A 21,815-nucleotide genomic window follows, 5' to 3' on the forward strand; every position below is an offset into this window, starting at 1 on the left:
GGATTATAACACATCATTCAATCTCCTTCTTCAAGATGATGAAACTGCCTGGAAATCTAGCAGCTGCAGTGGATTTCCAGCTTGTGTGTATTTGGTGAGCGCCAGGATTCTTTTTTTCTTTATGAGAATGTCAAAGCGCAGAACTTGGTAAGACAGAGACCTACACAGCAGAGGGAAAGGGAGGTTTGGTGGCAGACCGGTGGATGGGGGAGGGGCTGTGGGGAGAGCATCACTAAGATCAGAGTGTTATCTCACTACCTCCAGACAGCAGAGGAGGCACGTATCAGGATTTGAAAAGAGCTAGGGGGAGGGTCGAGAGGGCACAGCATGCCACGTCTTTAGCATTCCTTTCTACGTGTCTGTAGAACTCTGTCTGCGGGACTGAAACAGGAGTAGTTAATTGCTCTGATCAAACAGCTGTTATCATTGTACTATCATGGTTTCAGGGCGCTGACCAGTAGCCAAGTGCTCCTGACCACAGGAGAAAGGTCATCCTGAAACGTTGTAGGCATAGAGGGCAATGTATGTTACTCTTGTCAGAAAACACAAAAAGGGGGCCTTGTTCACATTAGAAAGAACTGGATGGCATTTCATCCCTCTAAGATCCTCTCAATGGATGAGTATTATGCATTCATTTAGCACTTATTTTGTCGCTGATACGTAGCGCTGCTCTTGGTACATAGACGAAACCCAGGATGCATTGTTATATTTACCCTTTCTCACCCCTTGAACACCTGACCTTCGTAACTTAGTGGAAGGCAGAGGCTCATTCCACACACCCTGCACTCACATGTAACACAAACACTATTGCACAACACCCCTGTCATAAGAATGAAGCTACATTCAACGACAAACAGTTGAACTGTAGCTTCCCACATAACTCTCTGCTTCAACACAATTCACCTCATTTACTTTATAGTTTACCTCTGCTACGCTCACCCACATGCCATTCAGACATGGGTGACTAGCAGGGTCTTCGCTACCCTCACATAACTTTAATGGCTCAAATGCACACACATGCACAGCACCTCCCAATGCTCCAAAATGTTGGACTCGGGTCCCTCTGAGGGCGTTCAACCAAAAGCACGTTGGGACCATAATTAGGGTGAAAGGCGCTAAACAAATGACAAAATGAATGAATTAATGAATGAATTAAATCCCACCCCCAGTCAGCCAATACCAGGCCTCAAGGTTCAGGGGTGCTTGTTACATCTGTCATGGCCATTAGATCGCCTTGATGCCTGATATACAGGGGGTACAGGCTGGAGAACCAGTGGCAGTCGAACTACAGGATTTGCATAAAAAAACTACAGGCTGTATAAAAGGGCCAGCCACACCAAAGCACTGGCTCACTCTAGACGAGACGGAGAGCAGCTGATGCCTTCACTACAGTGAAGTGCCGGCCAAGACCCACCGGCATACAGTGTCATCCTCGCTGAGACAGGTGCTAGTTGATACTGGGGTTTAGAGGATGCAAAGGCATACAGCGGCCAGATTTAGGTGCATGCCAAATGTGGGCAGTAGTGCACAGGTATTCAGGGGTGGGTATTGGTGAATAGGTTTTGTTACTGGAGAGAGCATAACAGAGCATTGTCTGAATTTTGGAACTGTGTTGAATTTCATTCACATGCTGCAACTGTGAAAACCAAAATGTTTGTTTTTCATACTTAATCAATATTGATCAATATTTGGGGGATGCTAGGTGGTCCTTCAACAAGATGGCTGCACCATCTTGCACTCCATGTGAGGTGGATGTGCTGTGCTGGCCCATTAGTAGTCAGATTGGAATATACTCCCCACGTATATCAGGTTTTGGACCGCAGAGTGGACAGCATCGCTGGGTAAAGTATGGTGACCATTCGCCCTCTGTGAGCGACCATCGGCTCCCTAGCAGTTTCCAATTTTTGGGCCAGCAGATTAACTGAGACGAACTCAGAGTGGGAGGCTGCTGCTTTGGTTGCTGGATCCAGCCGCGAGATTTGCAGTGAAGTGGCGTTGGGGGCCTAAGTGTGGTGTGCCAGTCTCGACCATTAGAGACGAAAGCTCAGGGCCAGGAACGAGGAGAACTGCCAGAGGGAGCGAGTGCAGCTCGAAGCGTATTCACTGAGGGATGGTGCGTGGCAGCGAGGACCACCAAGGGCGCTCCCTGGGAAACCATTTGTGGAGCGGTGTTGGCCCTGCAGGTGGGAGATTGGCAGCATGAGCGTCACTGTGTGCCAAAGAAAGGCTGGAGCTGCCTGAGTGCAGAGCACGGGAGATGCACAGTGTCCTGCTTGCTGGAAAAATTGCAGCCCTACTCTGGGCAATGAATAGGCAACTGAAGGTGTGATTTATGGTTCACTGAGAACGGCCAAGGTGGCAGCTGATGGTTGATATCCTAGCCCAAAATTGAGAGGGTTCAACGAGTGGAGACCTACTGTTTGCTATTTGGTGAAGGGACAGCTGCGTTGCTCTGGAGAGAGTAGGAGCTGACACAGCCTTGTAGTGGCTCATGGTGCATTCCTCCTGTAGATCAGCTTAAGTGGACAGTGTGGCCTTTTGGTGGCTGAATTGATTGGATGGTGGTATAGGGTCAATGGTGAAGGGGCCAAAAAACAGGCGGGGCTCTCTTTTACAAATATGGAGGCACCTAGTACAACCAGATTCAGGGCTTCATTGAGTGCCCTCTGCAGGATGACAATAGGGATGAGGTGGCAGGTTTGGTGGAGTCGGGTTTGAGCAGTGCCACTCCAGAGGGTCATGTTGATGACTGTCCTCCTAGGAAAGATAAAGTCAAGGTTAAAATCAGTGACTGGGAAGCTGGACAACCTGGTATTCAAGGTGGATCAGATGCAGCACAGAATTGAGGAGGAGAGTGGGAGGATCTCTGAGGCTGAACATAGGACTGGGACACTGGAGGACACAAGTTCAGAGATGTGTCAGGCCATTTGCTCCTTGCAGCAAGAGATGGCCAATGTGAAGACTAAAAGTGAGGATCTAAAAGCCCAATCTCATCACAATGATGTTCGAATATTGGGGATACCAGAATCTGTCAAGCCACAAAACATGGATGAGTTTGTCAAAACCCCTTATTAAGGAGGCTCTGGCTGACACGCCCCTTTCTCAGCAATTCCTTGTAGAAACAGCACATAGGGTGTTTTCGCAGGTCCCGAAGCTGGGTCAGAACCCCAGACCTGTGATTGTCTGCCTCCTAAAGTACATGGAGAGGTATATCATTTTAAGGAAAGCAAGAGAGTTCTGGGACCTGCACTACCAGGTGTCCAGGATTTAGATTTACCTGGATTTCACATCATCTGTGCAGTGGACCTGCATACATTTTGTTGCAGTAAAGCGATAGTTACGGGTACGAGTGTTACAATACGCTATGCTGTATCCCTCTAAGGTGTGGGTTGTTCAGGACAATAAAACACATTTTTTCATGGATCCAACTGAGGTGCCGTCCCTTATGGAGTCCTTTCTCAAACGATGAACAACTACAGAGATGTGTTCATTATGTTGTAGCTGTGGTATGGGGATTTGTGGGAACCTTGTTGCTGGGGATTTTAACCTATTGTTCTCCTTCAATTCAGATGCTATTCCCTTGCAGAAATATTGCTAAGGGGGTAGGATGTTAAACAGAGTGTAAGAATGTAATAAATTGGTAAAATCCTTGTGTTTAAGTTACTCAGAAGTGGGCCAGTCACCCTCCGCTTTCGCATGGTTTGGTTGAGTGGAGAGAAAAGGTCCTAGCGTACATGGGATGTTTCCCACTTTGTTGGTTTTGGGTGGGTGTGGGATGTGGAATGGGGATTTCACTGTGATTTTGGGGATGGCAGTGTGGGGTGCGGTGAGGGGGGGTGTTGGGTTTGGGTGTTAAATCAGTTCACATTGGGTGATATGTGGGAAGAGTATATTGAGTAGTACAGACTACGTTTGGGAGACAATCCTGGCATGACAGGCTACAGGAAAGAAGTAAAGAGGATGTCTGCTTGCAAGACCATTAGCTGGAATGTACGGGGTCTAAATAACCTTGCTAAGATGCAGAGAGTGGATGTATATTGGGAGCGACATAGGGTTAATGCACTTATGCTGCATGAAACACACCTTTTTGGGGCCCCAAATGAAGCATCTGCGAGATCTTGGATGACTGTGCAGGCCTACACATCTTATTCCAGATTGTCTGGAGGGATGTCTATTCTTATTCATAGATCTCTTGGAGTCAGGATGTTGAAGCAGGAGAGTGACCCCGCAGAGCATTATGTTATTGTCTCTGAGGTATTGGGGCACAGACTTCTGACCTTCATTAATGTTTATAGTCTGAATTTGAATGATCCAGAGTTCTACCAGATCTTTATTGATAAGTGTCACCAGTACTCCCATACTCAGTTGATACTGGCTGGATACCTGAACACAGTCCCAGTATTGGATAAAACTGGGCATTGTGTGAAACAATACTCTCTGGCTGCATGTGGAATACTGAATGGTATGTCTGAATTGAACCTGCATAACATTTGGCATATCTTGCGCCAAAAAATGCTAGATTACACATTTTACTCTTCTGTGCACCATGTGAGATTGTGTATAGATTATTCTAACCAACTCTCCATTAGTACATGCGATATCTGTTGGCAAGGACTATTTCAGATAATTCTCTGATGGTATGGCAGTGGTCTTTGTGAGGCGAGACTTTGCAGTGTCCATACTGGCATTTTAAGGCACAAGCTTTGCATGACGTGCTCAATTCAGGCTGTTTTGGACAAGATTAATGAGTTCTTTAAGACAAATTTGGGATCTGTCTTGTTTGGGAGACTTTCAAGGTCTACCTAAGGGGCCGGTGTATGGTCATTGAAAATGGAATGCTCAACGCGATCAGGGGCAGGCCGGATGAGCTTGAGAGTGAGTTCAAAAATATCCAAGCAAATACAGGTTGTGTAAATCAGGAGGAGGTATGGGCCTCTATCAGAACTGCATTGGACTAATTTAAGGTGTAGGCAGATAGGGAAGTGCGGTACCTGGTGATTTCCCAAAGGACCCAACAATATGGGGAGGAGGTGAGGCCTGAGGGTCATTTGATGACTCTATTGAGAGGTGAACAGAATTCGGTGGACATCATTGTCATTAGAAATGATAAGGAGCAATTAGCTCATTTTGGGGATTCAGGCAGTTGTATTCATCTTTATATGGGGAAAGGGCAGTTAAGGGCCACGCAAGGCTTTGTTCATTTTTCAAAGAGATCCCATTAAGTGTTCTCAATGAGGAGTGTTGTATGAGTCTTCAGAAGGCAATCACACTTGACGATAGTATGGCCACTGTAAAGGACTTGCCTTCTCCTAAGGCTTCTGTTTTGGATGGAACTACATCCACATTTTATAAGGATTTCAGCCCGAATGTGGCAAATTATTTGCTACAAGTGTGGGAAGAATCAATCCAGAAGGGTAGGCTTCCCTTCACTATGAGAGAGGGTATAATAGCTTTGATCTTAAAGCTGGACAGGGACCCTTCAGAATGTGCCTCATCCAGGCCAATTTAATTGATGAATTTGGATACCAAGCACTAGGAGGCTCCTTTCTATTAGCCTACTGGTGGCTAAAATTTGCATTTTAATGCCTTGGAACAGTTGTTAACCTCCTTTGGTGAATAAGTCGCTAGCCGTTTTGACATGGTGTAATGATACAGAAACCAAATTCTGACATCTTGCCCCTGCCATTTCAAGACCTGTTGATATATGGGAGCCATTTAGAGACTTCCTAAGATGTATGTAGATGGCCACTGTAGGAGGATGCAGTGGGTATAGGTTGATGGATGAGGAGTGAGAGGATATGCAATCTTCAGTAGTATGTCAAGAGGATAGACGCCAAGTTAAGTGTGAAATGGCAACTGTTTATGTAATGCTTAATGGTGGAGGGCTGGGAATGTGGCAATCCAGGTCATTTTGTATTTTTGAAAGATCTTTGATGTCAACTTGTATTATCCCAATCTAAATGTATGTATATGCTCTTGGAACAAACACTGTGGTGGCTGTATTATTGTTACAATATGATGTGGACCAGATTAAATCAAGGTTTTTAAAATAAATATTGGGAAATATTTGTGACTGTCGAGAACCAACTGCAGCATGTGCAGGAGTGGCAAAGACTCTACCACCCCCTCTGAGCTCGTAGTGTCTGTGCTTAGTGAGTAGGTGGAATACTATGGCCCCAGTGGGGAAATTAACTTAGGGACGCGTGGTTGGAAAGGTGGGGGTTTTGGGAAAACTGGGATAAATTTTAGGAAACAGTATTGGATAGGAATGTAGAAGTAGGCTTACACATGCTCCTTGGTATATTTGATTTTCTTATTCGCGCTGTTCTTTAACAGAGTCTTATCCAACCTGTAAGGGTACACTTCAACACTCAGACTTGTTTACTAGTAGAAAGTATATCAATGTTAACAATTTGAAAGCACAAGCCTACGGTTTGGTCAAGCAACAAAATTAAATCATTATGTTAACCGTAGTATAAATGCGGAAACAAAACCACCCCCCAAAAAACAGAGGTTGTTTTGCACAATTGATTTTAGGGAATAGGGACGGGCTGCTCTTTTTTCCAACCGCACATGAGAGTACAATGGAGAGCCTGGCATCCAATACGATGCAAAATTGGCTTTTAGGTTTGGCTTCCCCCACCCCTTCTAGTCTTCCCGTCATTCCTGTTACCTTGTTCTCTGTTGGGACATTGCTCCAGTTGATCAATCTATATGTTCCTCGGTCAGATAGTAGAATGCATTTGCATTCTAACCATTTGGTTATCTTGCCCCAATTCCTGTACTTTTTTCCTGATTGTCCCAGTTTGGCCTGGAGCATCATGCTTTAAGACAGTCAGACTATTGTTGATAAAACTCGCCTGGCATACAAACAGCCCAAAATGAAGTGGGAAACTTTGATAAGAACGTTGGAGCATGGTGGGTTGAATGTACAGCTGGAATTATATTTTCTTTCCACTCAGGTATTGTTGGCATTGCATTGGATGCCTGGCTTTCCATTGTACCCTCATGTGCGGGTGGAAAAAAGAGCAGGCCATCCCTATTCTATGCAAGGGGTGTTGGTGAGGATAAGGGTGGATGAGAGTTGCCGCTTTGATCTGGTAGTGTGAACTGTTGGGTCTTAGGGCCGGCTGACGAAGAGGTTGCAGGTCCAGTTTCCATTTATGTCTGAGTTGCGGGTTTGGGATATCCAAGATGGGCCCCTTCCTGCGATGCAACCATTAGGTCCACCTGGTCTGGAAAAGGTGTGAATTATATGTACAACTTTTACTCAGAGGGACAGTTTGTAAGTAGGGAACTGGTCCAGGAAAAGATGGGCAATGACTTCAGGGTCCCCTTACAGTATTTCCATTTAAAGGCTGCATTTTGAAGGTGGACCCCTAATTTTCAATCAAAACCTTCTACCCCACATCTGAAATATGTAGTGAACTCAGCTGGAGCAAGAGGCATCGTTGTGAGTTTATATCGTCAGGTGCGGGAAGCAGTCCTCAGGGAGGATCTTCATTGCAGAAAGAAATGGGCAGACGAAGTAGGTCCGGAGTTGGATTATAAGATGTGGACGTATATGTGCAGGTACACCCACAAAGTTGACTTGAATGCTAGATTTAAATTGATCCAGTACAATGTATTACATTGTGCATATTGAACCCTGTCTCGCCAGAGTAGGTTTGATGAGTCTGTAGATGATAGATTTCCCAGGTGCAGAGCACGAGGCAGGGTTTTTGCACATGCTGTGGTTGTGTCCCAGGCTGTCAGTGTTTTGGAATCAAGTGCTGGACATCACAGGACAGATGTTACAAGCTGTAATTCCTAGACAGATAGTGTGCTGCATGTGTGGGTGCTTTTAGGGTCTGGGTAAGAGCGCTAGGACACTTCTTTCTGTTAGCCTACTGTTGGCTACAAGGTGTGTTTTAATGTCCTCGAACAGTTGTGAATTGCCTGCAGTCAATAAGTGGCTAGCGGATTTGACATGGTGTAATGATACAGAAACCGAATTCTGTCAACTGGCCTCAGCCTGTTCAAGACCTGTTCATATATTGTAGCATATACTGAGACTTCCTGAGATGTAGACGGCCACTGGAGGAGGATGCAGCGGGTATAGGTTGATGGATGAGGAGGAAGAGGATATGTGATCTCCAGTAGTATGTCAAGGGACAGGCGGCAAGTTACGTCTGAGATGGCAACCGTTTATGCAATGATTAGTGGTGGAGGGCTGGGAATGTGGTGATCCAGGACACTTTGTTATCTGTGAAAGCTCTTTGATGTCAACTTTTCCCAATCTAAACGTATGTATATGCTGTTCGAACAAACATTGGGGTGGTTGGATTTTTTTTTACCATCTGATGTGGACCATATTAAATAAAGGTTTTACAAAAAAGAATGATAAATATTTGTGACTGTCGGGTTCCAACTGCATCATGTGCATGAGTAGCACAGACTCTTACACCCCCTCTGAGGTTGTATTGTCTCTACTTAGTGGGTAGTTGGAATACAATGGCCCCATTGAGAAATTGAGGTTAGGGACACGTGTTTGGATAGTGGGGGTTTTGGGAAAACATTGATAATGTTAAGGAAACAGCATTGGAAAGGAATGTGGAAGTTCGGTAACACATGCTCCGTGGTTTATTTGAGGTTCTTAATTGTGTTGTTCTTTAACAGAGTCTTGCTAGTACTCATTCGTTTATAGCTAACACTCTCACTCATGCAACATGTTAGGGTCCACTTCAGCACTCAGACTTGTTAACTAGCACAACATATAAATATGTTAACAATGGTAAAGCACATGCCTAGCGTTTGGTCAGGTAACACAATTAAAATGTTATGTTAACCATGACATAAATGAGAAAAACAATACAAACAACATAAAACAGAGGTTGTTTTGCTCAATTGATTGTAGGGAATAGAGATGGGCTGCTCTTTTTTCCACTCGTACATGAGGGTACAATGGAGATCCCGGCATCCAATACGATGCAAAATGGGCTTCTTGGTTTGGCTTTCCAGACCCCTTGAGATCTTCCTGCTGTTCCCGTTACCTTCTTCTCTGCTCTGATTGATCAACCGATGCGTTACTAGGTCTGATAGCTATAATGAAAATGGTTATTCTGGCCAAATTCCTGTATTTGTTTCCTGAATTTCCCAGTTTGGCCTGGAGCATCATGTTTTAAAACCGTCAGACCATTGTTGATAAAACTCACCTGGCCTCCGAAAGAGCCCAAAATTAATTGGGAAACTTTAATAAGAACGTTTGAGCATGGGGGCTGAATACACCTGATCTGGAATTATGTTTTCTTTCTACTCAGGTATCGTTTGCATCATATTGGATGACATGCTCTCCATTGTTCCCTCAGGAGCAGGTGGGAAAAAAAGCAGTCCATCCCTATTCTCTGCAAGGGGTGAGGATGAGGGTGGATGAAAGGTCCCGGTTTGATCTGGTTGGGTGCACTGTTGGGGCTTAGGGGCAGCTGATGAAAAGGTTGCATGTGCAGTTTCCATATACACCTGAGTTTTGCGTTTGGGATATCCAAGGTGTGGCCCCTTCCTTCACCACCACCACTCAGTCCTCCTGGTCTGGGAAAGGTGTGAATTATATGTACAACATTTACTCATAGGGACAGTTTGTAACTAGGGAACTGGTCCAGGAAAAGATGGGCAATGACTTCAGGGTCACCTTTATGTGGGAGTGAGGGGCCAGTAGGTCCCCCGCCCCGACTATCCTTCGTACAAACTTGGACCATGTGCCTCCGATGGTGGGGAGTACCCCCGTTGCCCTTATGTGATGCCAGTGTCAGTTGGCACTTGCATAGATGGCACCGTTGCGCAGGACAGAGGGCATCCATTTTGTACCCCCTTGACTCCATCTTGGTAACTAGGCCTCACTGCGATAATACGAAAAGGCTTCTCTCCCTTTTGCAGCGCTGCGCACGCAGTGCATACGGCCCCTACCTTTTCTCTCAGTGTGTCTGGAAAACTCTGCAGCCCCATCCTCATGATGAGGCCGGAGGTAATTGCAACAAAGAACAAATGTAACATTTCACTTTTCCTCTGAGATCAGTGCCCCGCGTGTGAACCAGCTCGAGCCAAGCGCTGTGGCTCATCCATCTCCATAAATCTATCCATGCCCTCTGACCCTAGCGATTAAAAAATTACTGCCAAAGTAACCCTGTGTCCCCGCAAGGTATTCTCTTAATGTGCCAGATATGTGATCCCGCCACGGTGCCCAACTAGCGAGCCCTCAACTAACATCTAGACCTTTGTAGCAGTATATTGTCTATCACTACTAACAAACGCCAACGTGCTCAGATTCTTTACAAGTCCAGACCCTCACTTCAATCAATGTTATCATGAGGGTCAAAACCCTTAACCTGATGCCCCCGTACAAGCCGCAGTTATTAATGATGTAAATACATGAACGAAGTTTATCGGTTTACAATGATTTGTTCAAAAAAAGTTGCAATGATCATTGTTTAGTGCATGCTTCACAAGGATGAATTATGTTAGGTTAGTTAGTGGCCACCCCGCATCACGGCAACCTGACCATCATCTCCTGGACACTGACAACCGGACCACGTGATGCTCACCGTCCCGCCAAAGGAGCAACCAATCTGGATGAAACAGTGCCGCCTCAGCTATATAGTGCTATAATGACTGTCCAATCCTGAGCTGACTTAATACCCTATGTTAATTGTGTCACCTATGAGGACCTTTCTCTTTATAATGTGATGTAAGTGTGAAATTTGTCAGAGCGCTCTCGGGCAGCAGAGTTCTTTGGATGTCATTTAGATAAAGATATTTTTTGAACTCTTGCAACCAGTTCTCTTAGCCTTATTCCCCGTCAGGGGGTGTCTCATTTATTCTTTTTACACTTCTAAAGACGGGGAGGGCTCTTACACCTTTCAGTATTTAAAGGCTGCATTTCACAGGTGGACCCCTAATTTCCCATTGGAACCTGTCCCACCCCACTTCTGAAATATGTAGTGGATTCAGCTGGGGCAAGGGGCATAGTGTTCAGTTTATATCGTCAGGTGCAGGAAGCAGTCCTCAGGGAGGATCTTCATTGCAGAAAGAAATGGGCAGACGAAGTTGGCCTGGAGTTGTATGATAAGATGTGTACGTATATGTGCAGTTACAGCCACAAAGTTGCCTTGAATGTTAGATTTAAATTGATCCAGTACAAAGTATTACATTGTGTATATTTAACCCTGTCTCGTCGGAGCAGGTTTGATTAGTCTGTGGATGATAGATGTCCCAGGTGCAGAGCACGAGGCAGGATTTTTGCACATGATGTGGTTGTGTCCCATGCTGTCAGAGTTTTGAATCAAGTGCTGGACATGGTAGGACAGATGTTACAAGCTGTAATCCCTAGACAGAAAGTGTGCAGCCAGGGACGTCATTTAGGGGTCGCCTTGTTTTTTTTGTTTTTTGTAATGCAAGCTCATGGGCTGTGGCCACCACCATGTGGCTCTTTGGTTTTGGAATGGCTGGCTTTCTTGTTAAAGCCCCTTAAAAAAAGAAGAAGAAGGAGAAAAGGAGTGACACAAGTCTAACTCTTTCAGCACTGACCATTAATAAGAAAGATTAGGAATACCAAATAATGTGTCTTTCTGGAATTCTATACAATAATTGATAGACTCTTTAAAGGTTTATTTCAGGCACACTTCTGGGGGTGAGTCACTGATTTAGTATGTTCTTAAATGTCTCAACTCAGCCTTTCATCCTTCTGAGGTCGATAAATGAGTACCAATACAGGTTGGGTGATATTGGGTGTATATTTTTTCTATATAAAGGGCTTCAGCGTAAGTGCTATATAATAACACATCATTATCATTTGGTCATGGACGTCTGCTTGCATTCACAGTAATTTGGTAATATGGGCCTATACACACTGATCTTAACGATACATATAGCGATCAATTCTTGTATGAAATGTACATCACGTAGTGATATCGTAACCATATTTTTTGTAGTGTACAATGCTATGTGATAGCACTTCCTGTTTTGTCAACGGGTGAAAGGTCACGTTCCATCGCATCCCAGGATATCACTTTGGGGTGGGATCAAATGACATCACTTCCTGTGATGTCACCAGGGGGTCAAGGGTCGTGTGATGTCACTTCCGCTACTCCTGGCATTTTGGTGAAATGACATCCCTGTGTGCTGCATGTTTGGGTGGTTTCAGGGACTGGGTAAGAGGGTTAGTAAGCTCCTCACTATTAGCCTACTGTTGGCTACAAGGTGCATTTTAATGTAATGGAACAGTTGTGAACCGCCTGTACTGAATAACTGACTCGCGGATTTGACATGGTGTAATGATACAGAAACCACATTATGTCAGCTGGCCCATGCCTGTTCAAGACCTGTTAATATATGGGATCTGTTTAGAGCTGAGACGTAGACGGATGAGACGGGAGAGGATATCTGTTCTTCAGTAGTATGTCAAGGGGACAGGCGCCAAGTTAAGTCTGAGATGGCAACTGTTCATGTAATGATTAATAGTGGAGGGCTGGGAATGTCTTTGAAAGCTCTTCGATATCAACTTGTGTCATCCCAATCGAAATGTATGTGTATGATCTTCGAACAAACACTGTGCTGGTTGTATTATTGTTACGATCTGGTGTGGACCAGATTAAGCAAAGGTTTAAAAAATATCAGTAAATACTTGTGACTGTTGGGTACCAACTGCATCATTTGCAGGAGTAGCACAGACTCTACCACCTCCTCTGAGGTCGTAGTGTCTGTACTTAATGAGTAGGTGGAATACTTTGGCCCCGTTGGGGAAATGAGGTTAGGGACAAGTGTTTGGAAAGGTGGGGGTTTTGGGATAACTGGGATGACGTATAGGAAACCGCATTGGATAGGAATGGAGAAGTGGGGTAACACATGCTCCTTGGTTTATTTCATGTTTTTAATTGCGTTGTTCATTAACAGAGTCTTATTCGTACTCATTCATTTATGGCTAACACTCTCACTCATGCAACCTTTTAGGGTCCACGCCAACACTCAGACTTCTTTACAAGCACAAAGTATAACAATGTGAACAATGTTAAAGCACACACTTAGGGTTTGGTCAAGTAACAAAATAAAATCATTACGTTAAACGTGACATAAATCAAACCCAAAAAAAGAGGTTATTTTGCTCAATTTTCAAGGAGCTTTTGCAAACTTGGCAAACTCGGCAAATGTAGTTTTCTGACATTCACCCCTCCCAAATGCTTTGGAGCCTATGGAAATAATGACAAGGGCGTTGCTGTCTTTGTTTTCTTAGGGTCCATTCAGTGTTGATCTTTTGGTCTACTGGTGTTGAGATTTGCTGGTTTGTGTCTTTAAGGCTTCCCTCCCTGCTCCTCAGTCCTGTGAGATAACCTGGCAGCGGAATAGAGCACCCCACAGTGCATGAAATATCCTCATGGTAACAATCAAATCAAAGCAACATAACATGAAATAAGAGAACCAGTCTGTTACTGCATGCTAGTACCTGCACTCGAGTGTCTATACAACATGGGCAATGTCTTCTTACTCATAGAGCTTGACCTCCTCATACATTGCCCTAGGACCCCAGCACAGTCAGGCGGGGCTCTAACCCCTCTTTGTTTGGTGCAGCTTCATTTATTTATGTATTTATTTACTTTCCAGGGCTTTGGAACACACTGCAGTACCTCAAAGTTCTAAGACGCTAATACAAGTCACCATGTTAGCAATGTATATACACACAATTCAAATAAGAAAAAGGAAATAGGAAAACAAAAATGTATTTATGGATGCTAACAGTTTCAACGAATGAGCCATCACTCTCTCATCAAAAAGGACTCAAATATTCCTTCCTATGGCTAAAATAGATAAGCAGTCTTAATTAAGGGAGGTATTTGCACATTGAAGTATCCTGGTTCTTGTGTTGAACAATAAAACCGAGTCAACACAAGGAATGTTAGCTGCTTTTTTCCTGTTCCAGAAGGTAGGTCCAATACCATGTAACTACAATATTTATAAGCACTACAACACTGGACCATCCATACCTATGCAAATTTCCCTTTGAACTTCCACTCTAGGAACACTCACCCAGGCTCCACTGACATTCCATCCTGACATTCCATGCACAGATCCAAGCATTCTGACAAGCAGATTAGTACACCTCTACCTCCTCAAACATTCAACTAAAACACTCCCCAGAAATGCTCCAATTATAAGAGCCATAAATGCAGCAGCTGAATCAGCATGCACTCGAACCTCAGATCGGACTCATACACTCTGCCCCCGTACAATATCGGGCTCACCTTCCACCTGCCCTTACTCAGACCTTTTAAGTCTTTTTGCAGGAACCTTCCCTTCATCCTCATACCTTGTGCCACCATCCATGGAAAGATGTGCCATAACACTCTGTTTTTTTCCCAGAGCACCAACAACGGTGTTGTGCCTTAGTGCCATCACCTCCATTGTATCTGCTGCTGCAGAGTACACCACAGTCTTCAACAGTCAAGCATTGCGCTCTGTGTCATCATTCCCATTCCAATGCTTGACGCTCCTCAATGTGTGCATCAAACTTGATGATGATCCCGTGTTGCCCCCTGACCATGTCATCATTCCAGAGGTATCGATGGTCACTGAGCTCCCTCCCATGACGTGGCTTCTCTCCGCTCCTGGATAACGCAGCTCAATAACCGCAGGGTGCACACTCCTGTGTCACCTGTAACGCAGCTCAATAACCGCAGGGTGCACACTCCTGTGTCACCTGTCCACCTGTGGGCTGGACCTCCCCACCAGCAGGATGCGCCTCTCCACAACTTGGATGCACAACACCCCACTTGCCCCGTATGCCTGTGTCACTGCACTGACATCCATGGTCGCCACTCCCTGGGGACAATGCCAGACCTGGACGTCGCCGGTCATCTTGTTCCAGCTGCCTTCCCATACTAACCAACACCTTTGACTGGCAGCTCCCAGCCAGCAGTCCACCCAGCGGCTGACCTTGAGGAGCTGATGGCTACCTCCTGGCAGCACACACCACTCCTTAATCAATGGGATGTACATGGGTCCTTAGGGGACAGTGGCTGTAAAGATTTTTGATGCTCCCCCCATCATAGCTTATTTCAGTCCTGAACGTCTCTGTCAACAAAATTCAAGCTCATCGACAATAAAGTATCTTGGTTGTGGTGGTGAAAAATCAAGCCAAATCCACATGAGAAGGAAGGATAGCTCAGGGGTAATGTGTTTGTTTTGGCAAAAAGACAACGCAGTGCAACACAGGTTTGAATCCCGACCCCGCGCTTAGAAACGACTCACTGGTATTAAGTGCGTTATAAAAGAACACTTCTAATGGTAAATGAGTTCTTTTATTTCTGTTACAGAAAGTAAGTTCAATACCATGCAAGTATGATCTATATAAGCACAGCAACACCGGACCATCGATAACTAACCAACCTTTCCTTCCAACTGCCGCTCTATGAACAAAAACCCAGGCTACACTGTCATTCCATCCTGATATTCCACGCACACATCTAACTATTCTGGAAAACAGACTACTAGACAATTCCTAATGAAAGGAAACAGCTATTTGCCCGATTGCCGAGTGAAGGAAGGGTATGAGGGCTGGAGTCATCCTGCCTTTGAGACCCAAGGCTGAGATCTACAAAAGAGCATCCATTGACATTTTGAAAGCAGTCATCCCCAAGAGCAGCAGACTTTAAATCTAGAAACGGTGAGTCAGGAGCAGAGGATGTGTGTGTGTGTGTGCGTGTGTGTGTGTGTGCGTAACCACTCCAATATCTTATATATCTTTTCCTGCGGACATGTTACCTTTGTGGTGCTGTTTCTGCTGGGCTGCATCATTGTTCATTGGGATTTCTAGCGATGGCATGATTTGCTATGCGCCTGTACTGCGCTATAGTGTCTATGCTAGGCTCGAATTTGAAGTTGGTATGCTAGACTGTGCTATGTAAACTATGCCATTTCATGCTTTTAAACTGTAGAAACATTTTGTGTAATGTCTTGTTCTGTTGGGATCAATAGGGTATTTTGCCAAAGCTAAAGGCAAGTTCGCTAGAATCTACCTGAGGGTTTCTGTTCATTTACTTGCATTTGTATGTACCCATTCACTCTTTTTGAGGGGTTATGATGACCGTTTTCTTTTAAACTAGCTGGTTAGGTCATGTCATACTATGTTGAGGTTTCGTTATAATGCTTTGCTTCAAATGTCTAATGTTCAAGAGCCTTGAAGCAGCCATAAGGCTGCAGGTGGCACCCTCCTAAACAGGCAAATATACACATGTCCCTTAAAAAGGACACTGTGGAAGGCTCACAAGCCTGACTACTGCTGAGCCAAAGACAGCCTTTGTGTACTTACGCACTTTTCCCAGAAGCATAAGCCTAGAGGTTTGGTCAAGTATATAAAATGAATAAATAATTAAATACAGAAACACATATAACCATGTGGTAACTATGACATAAATCAGGCAACAACAAAACATGGTTGATTTGCTCACTTTTCAGGGAGCTTTTGAAAACTTGACATATTCGGATTCCTGACATGCAACCCCTCTGTAAGTGTGCGGAAGTAAGGCTCAAACACAATGGTGGTATGGTTTTTACTATTCACGAAAAGGGGTTGCAAAAATTCCTGTGTGTCCTAAAACTAAGAGGGATCTCAAGAAGAATTTCCTGGTGTCATGAAGAAAAAATGTCCCCTTCAAATTTCCGAATAAACCCTTCATCTCCAAAGGACTACAGAAATATTTCACAGCAGTCTCACTACTTTGTGATGGCCTTTCTTCAGAACCTTGCTCTAGGTGCCTGGACAAGGTAGAACTTGATACAGGCTCTGAGGAAATTACTTGAGGTTTTTGTTTTAGACTGGGATTTATACCCAAGCTTCCTATTGGATTGGTGGGAGGTTCTTATTGGATCTAAAAACAAAATGTTGGTTGGGACCAATGGAGTAGTTGGAAAGATGAGCTCCGTTAACTATGGGCTTTCTTTTAAAGTGGAGTTTTTGTTGGGAAATGGGGACTTTTAATTGTGCAAGGAATAATTGTTTAACTGTATAAATAGGTTCCGTCACAGAGACTTTTAACTGGAACTCTTTGCCCTGTAACTCCTTTATATTTTTTAAAATTGGAAAGGGAGGAGCACATAGGAAGTTCACAGGAATCCCCACAATTTATCAAGTGGATCAAGAACCCACCCTAACAGCCTATGTAAGGGTGCAGAAGTAAGGTTTGAACACAATGGGGGTCTGGTTTTGGGCAGAAACTTGTATTGTTCACGAAAAAGGTTTGGAAACATGCCTCTCTGTCCCTAAAAGTAACAGGGGGTTCCGTGCCTCTAAGAAAACTAAGGGAATTGTCAGAATGTCCGAAACGAAAATAAAGTCTGTCCCAGTCCTGTCTGAAAAGCCTAGTTCTGACCTTAACACTAGTAACTGAAAAATAACATTGCAAGATATTCTTTCCTGTGTCTGGCAAAGGACACGGCTGTTTGTAGCTCTACCAACCCCCCACACCCCTACCCCCCACACCCCCTCCTACAGCATTTAATAATTCCCAGCCACCCTTGCTGGATAAAGCCCATGCTCTTACAAATTTGAATCCCAGCGGGAAATCAGCACAACCTTTCTCCATTCCACTCTCTACGAGCAGGAGAATTGCTGTGCTGTGCCGTGCTGAGCAGGGGCAGCTGTTGGAATCTGGGAACTTGGGGAGGGCAACTTCGATTAACCCTGACCAACGAATATAAACGGTAAGCTAGCGAACTGGCGAGTGGAAACTTGAATTATGCAACTAACTGAGGCTAAATGTAAGGATATCGCTATGCAAGTGTAGCGCTTTTTAAAATTGTTTTTATTGTTCACTTACATCGTTGGGTGTTGGCGCTAACCTCAAGATGTTCATCCACCTCCCGTGAACCCGCACCTTGAACAGCGAAAGCCGGGGTCATTTCATACCCAGTAGCTTTTGTTCACGAAGGGAGCGTTTGCGACATTTCTTGCCTTGAGTTATTGGCTAAAACCCGGAGTTGTGTATCAAGGACAGCCTGGGAGAAAGAGGGGGAGTCGGGCTTGCCTCGCTCCATGCATAATTTGAACTGCAGGGTTCCTTTCCAGAAGGTAGACATTTTGGAAAACCTGAAACTATGGCTTTTGAAACGGACTCGTAAACGTATCTGTTAGTAATAACTGTCCATTGACTTTTTTTTGCCATATATTGTTTTAAAGGAAGTTTTGATTAGGAAGCTATTTTAACTTTTATTTTTCCAGACTAGAGAAGCACTGTTGCACTTTCCTGTACCTGTATTTCCGCCATTCCCCGTGATTTTATAGGTACTGATTGCTCCTACTGTTCTGTGTTCTATTAGCAAATTGAAAGGCCCTATAGCTCTTCTGTACTAACTTTGTACCTGCACTTTGTACTTTTATATTCCTGCAATTTCTGTCTTTTGCTGTGCCTGCCTTGCCCTGACTTGCTCCCATCTTATATTATGATGAAAACGAAAGCCGGCATTTTGATCTTCCAGGAGGATAGACACAGAAATATTTCATGAATGTTCAAGCCATTAAAAGACGTTAATATCTTAATCACAGAGATGCAAGAGCTGCTCCTCGATATTGATGGTACAGAGCGTTCAGGGGATGAATTTGATAAACATACCATAGAAGGGGGCTCAAAGAATGAGGGTTGTCCGTAGTGGCACCCGGATTTCTGTCCAACTGTGTGGCAACATGAGAGGACAATGACCTGTTGATAGTCCCCTGCGACCCCATAACTCTACAGTGGAAATAACAAGGGCCCTGATGCTGGCCGGGACCGTATGGAGGACCCTGTTGCCCTGTTTCAAGTTGGCTTGAAGCCAGCGCAAGCAGGGAAGACTTATGCCCTCCCGGTCAAGGATCCTAGGGCATGCTGCGGGAGTGAGGCGGGGCTATCCTATGTCATTGAGATTCACCCCCACATTATAAATGTAATTAAGGGTCCTATAATTAAAGAACCCAATAATGATCTTCCCGAATAGATGAATGCAACTAGGGTGGGGGGAATAGAAGGAGAGAGGAAAGGGTGTTGTCAAAGGCCGACAGGCTTAACCCTGCCATGGGTAAGAGTGAGGAGTCTGTTTTTAGACAGTGTCAATGTGGGGATCAATGTGGGGGCTTCTGAAACTGCTGTAGCCCACTGAGTCAGAACAAGGAGGAAACAGAACCCTGTATTGTGGGGAAAGGGGGGTCAAGAAAGAACTTAAGAAATAAACCACAGACTCACATAGGCAAGATGATTGACACATGCACGCAGACTTGTGTATCTTATTTTATTACTAACACTTCATCAGACATGTGTGTGATAAGCCCAGGGGGGTAAGAGTTGCTTTCGGAAATCAAGGAAACGATCACCAGCAGACTAGAGAGTTGGTTGAGGAAAATGGCTGATGAGATTATATTGTTAAAGGAAAAGGTTGCTTTTCTGATGAAGCCGAAGGCAGATTATGTTAATGTAGTGAATAAGAACACCAGTATGATGGGAAATACAATAATTATGAATGGAAAATTTGGTAATACAAATAGTGCACCATCTGAGAATTCCTCTAATTTTAACAGAATGACTCCCGTGAGCATGGATAATCGTGAAACTAGCCAACACCCATGGCTGAGCAAAATCCCAAACTGACCATTAGTGCTATGAGAACCCCAACCACTGGGACCCAACTCAATATTAATTGGGAGATCCTACAGGGACATTAGCAATAGGGTAGGAATAAGTAGTGCCCCACACAATAGATCTAATAGAGGCTGCCCCTCAGTATTTATTGCCAGTGTACCATACCTATCCCGAAACTCATTCGAAGATCAATAAGCCCTGACCAATAAAGTCACATCCTGGATTCGACATACTAGAGGGTGTCTATCACTAATTAGAGAAGATTCAGTTAGGCGTAATAGGGAACCCATCCAAAACACAATGTTTGACTACATAGATGTGTTCATAGGTTAATGGGCGTTGGTCAATGGGTTGTTTGTATTGGCATTAGGTGTTACTCACAAAAGAGTGTCAATATTACACTCAAACCCTTTGCAACTTTTTTTAGCATGGCATAGAAATCGAGAGAACGGACCCATTCAACATAGACCCAGGGCAATAACAAGACACAGTATAGTTGAAGGACAAAGAGGGGGAATATATGAACAATTGGGGAGTAACATCGGTACTGATTTAGATGAAATGGATTGACTGACCTTTGAGCAGAATAGTGGATAGAATCCACCGAAATTAGACTTTTATCTTGGAATATTGCTGGGTTTACAACAAGCTTTGAATACCCTGATTGAGTTACATTGAAAATAAACTTTCAAATAATACTTCTACATGAAACCTGGCCATTAAGTACAATTGACCTACAAGGGTCACTTTGTATCAGTTAAGGCCGCAAAGGTAGGCTGAGCGGCGGCCTACTTATTTGGATAAACACAACAATAAATTGGGAGGTAACAGTGGACGAGACTGGTGCACCCGACCTCCAAATATTTAATTATTGTAACCAATAATAGAAGGAATTGTTTCATGTTTATAACAGGCCAGCGAGGCACAGGGGAATTAAAACACTAAAAAGACCCTCTAGCCGGGAAAAAAAGAGAGGAATAATACAAAGCTACATAATATGGTCACGTTGGTAGCAGGAGATATACATCTACAGATCAAACCAAGTAGGGTATTGGAAGGAATTTGGGAAGATCAGGCTATCGCATGGGATATACCTACATAGGTTGCTTAACCAGCAAAGAGATCCCACCGCCTAGCATTAGAAACAGCTCAACTGTTTTATGATCTGAACTTAAGGGCCTGTAATGAAAGCTGTGGTAGGGACCAGCTTGCAAAAAATACTTTTGAGGGCTATAACGGTCAATCAATCATTAACTACATTCTAATCACAGGTAAAGACTGGGACAAGGTATAGGAAATTGAGGCAATGGACAGATCTGACAGCGACCAAGGGCCACTTAGTCTAAGGGTACTTATGACAAATATGAAGGGGGCAGAGTCCAGACAACGCTCATCTCACAGGAAATAGTCATAACTGAGCATGAATGTAAAGATGCAAACTGGCCAAGGATAATGGAAAAAGTGCCAACATCAAGTTTGAATGGGGCCATTTTGGACAATGTTGGGATCATCTGTATTATAGATACGATAATTATATTTTGTCTGAGTTTAATGCTCTCAGAGGAAATCTTCTGCCCCTTATAACTCTCTTGAGGTGCCCAATAAAGAAGAATGCTGTAGACAAAGGAGATTGTTATGATGATGAATGTCGAAGGACAAAAAAAAGATTATAGAAAGTGTTAAACACGGTGCCAAAATGGATAAAAACCAAATACAATAATATACAAGTATATACAATTATATAGAACTGATTATAAAAATATAGCTGAACCAATATGAACCAATGCAATGAGCTCCTCATAGCAAGTGAAAAGAGGGATAATATTCTGTTATGGAAGCTGATAACTGGGAAGGATTTGAGGGGTGATCAGGACCTCAACTGCTGTATTACGGCAGAGGCATGGTGGTCTCACTTTAGTGGTTTATTTAGCAATCAGGAGTGCTTCACTGTTGCTCAGCACAAAGAGCCAGAATCATGTGGGAAGGTGGCTTTCACTGTTAGTGTGAGGGATATCTCAAAAATGGGGATAAAGTCTCAAAAATGGGGTAAGGCAGCAGGTGCAGATTTTACCCCAGTTGACTTTTATTTGGATGAAATTATGATCTGGGCACCGGTCTTGTGTAAAAATGTTAATGTTATTATTGGACTAGGAAAGGTGCCCTCATCTTGGCAACAATCACTGA

Source organism: Ambystoma mexicanum, chromosome 10 (assembly GCF_040938575.1).
Source record: "Ambystoma mexicanum isolate Mex_15411 chromosome 10, UKY_AmexF1_1, whole genome shotgun sequence".
NCBI classification, from domain to species: Eukaryota; Metazoa; Chordata; class Amphibia; order Caudata; family Ambystomatidae; genus Ambystoma; species Ambystoma mexicanum.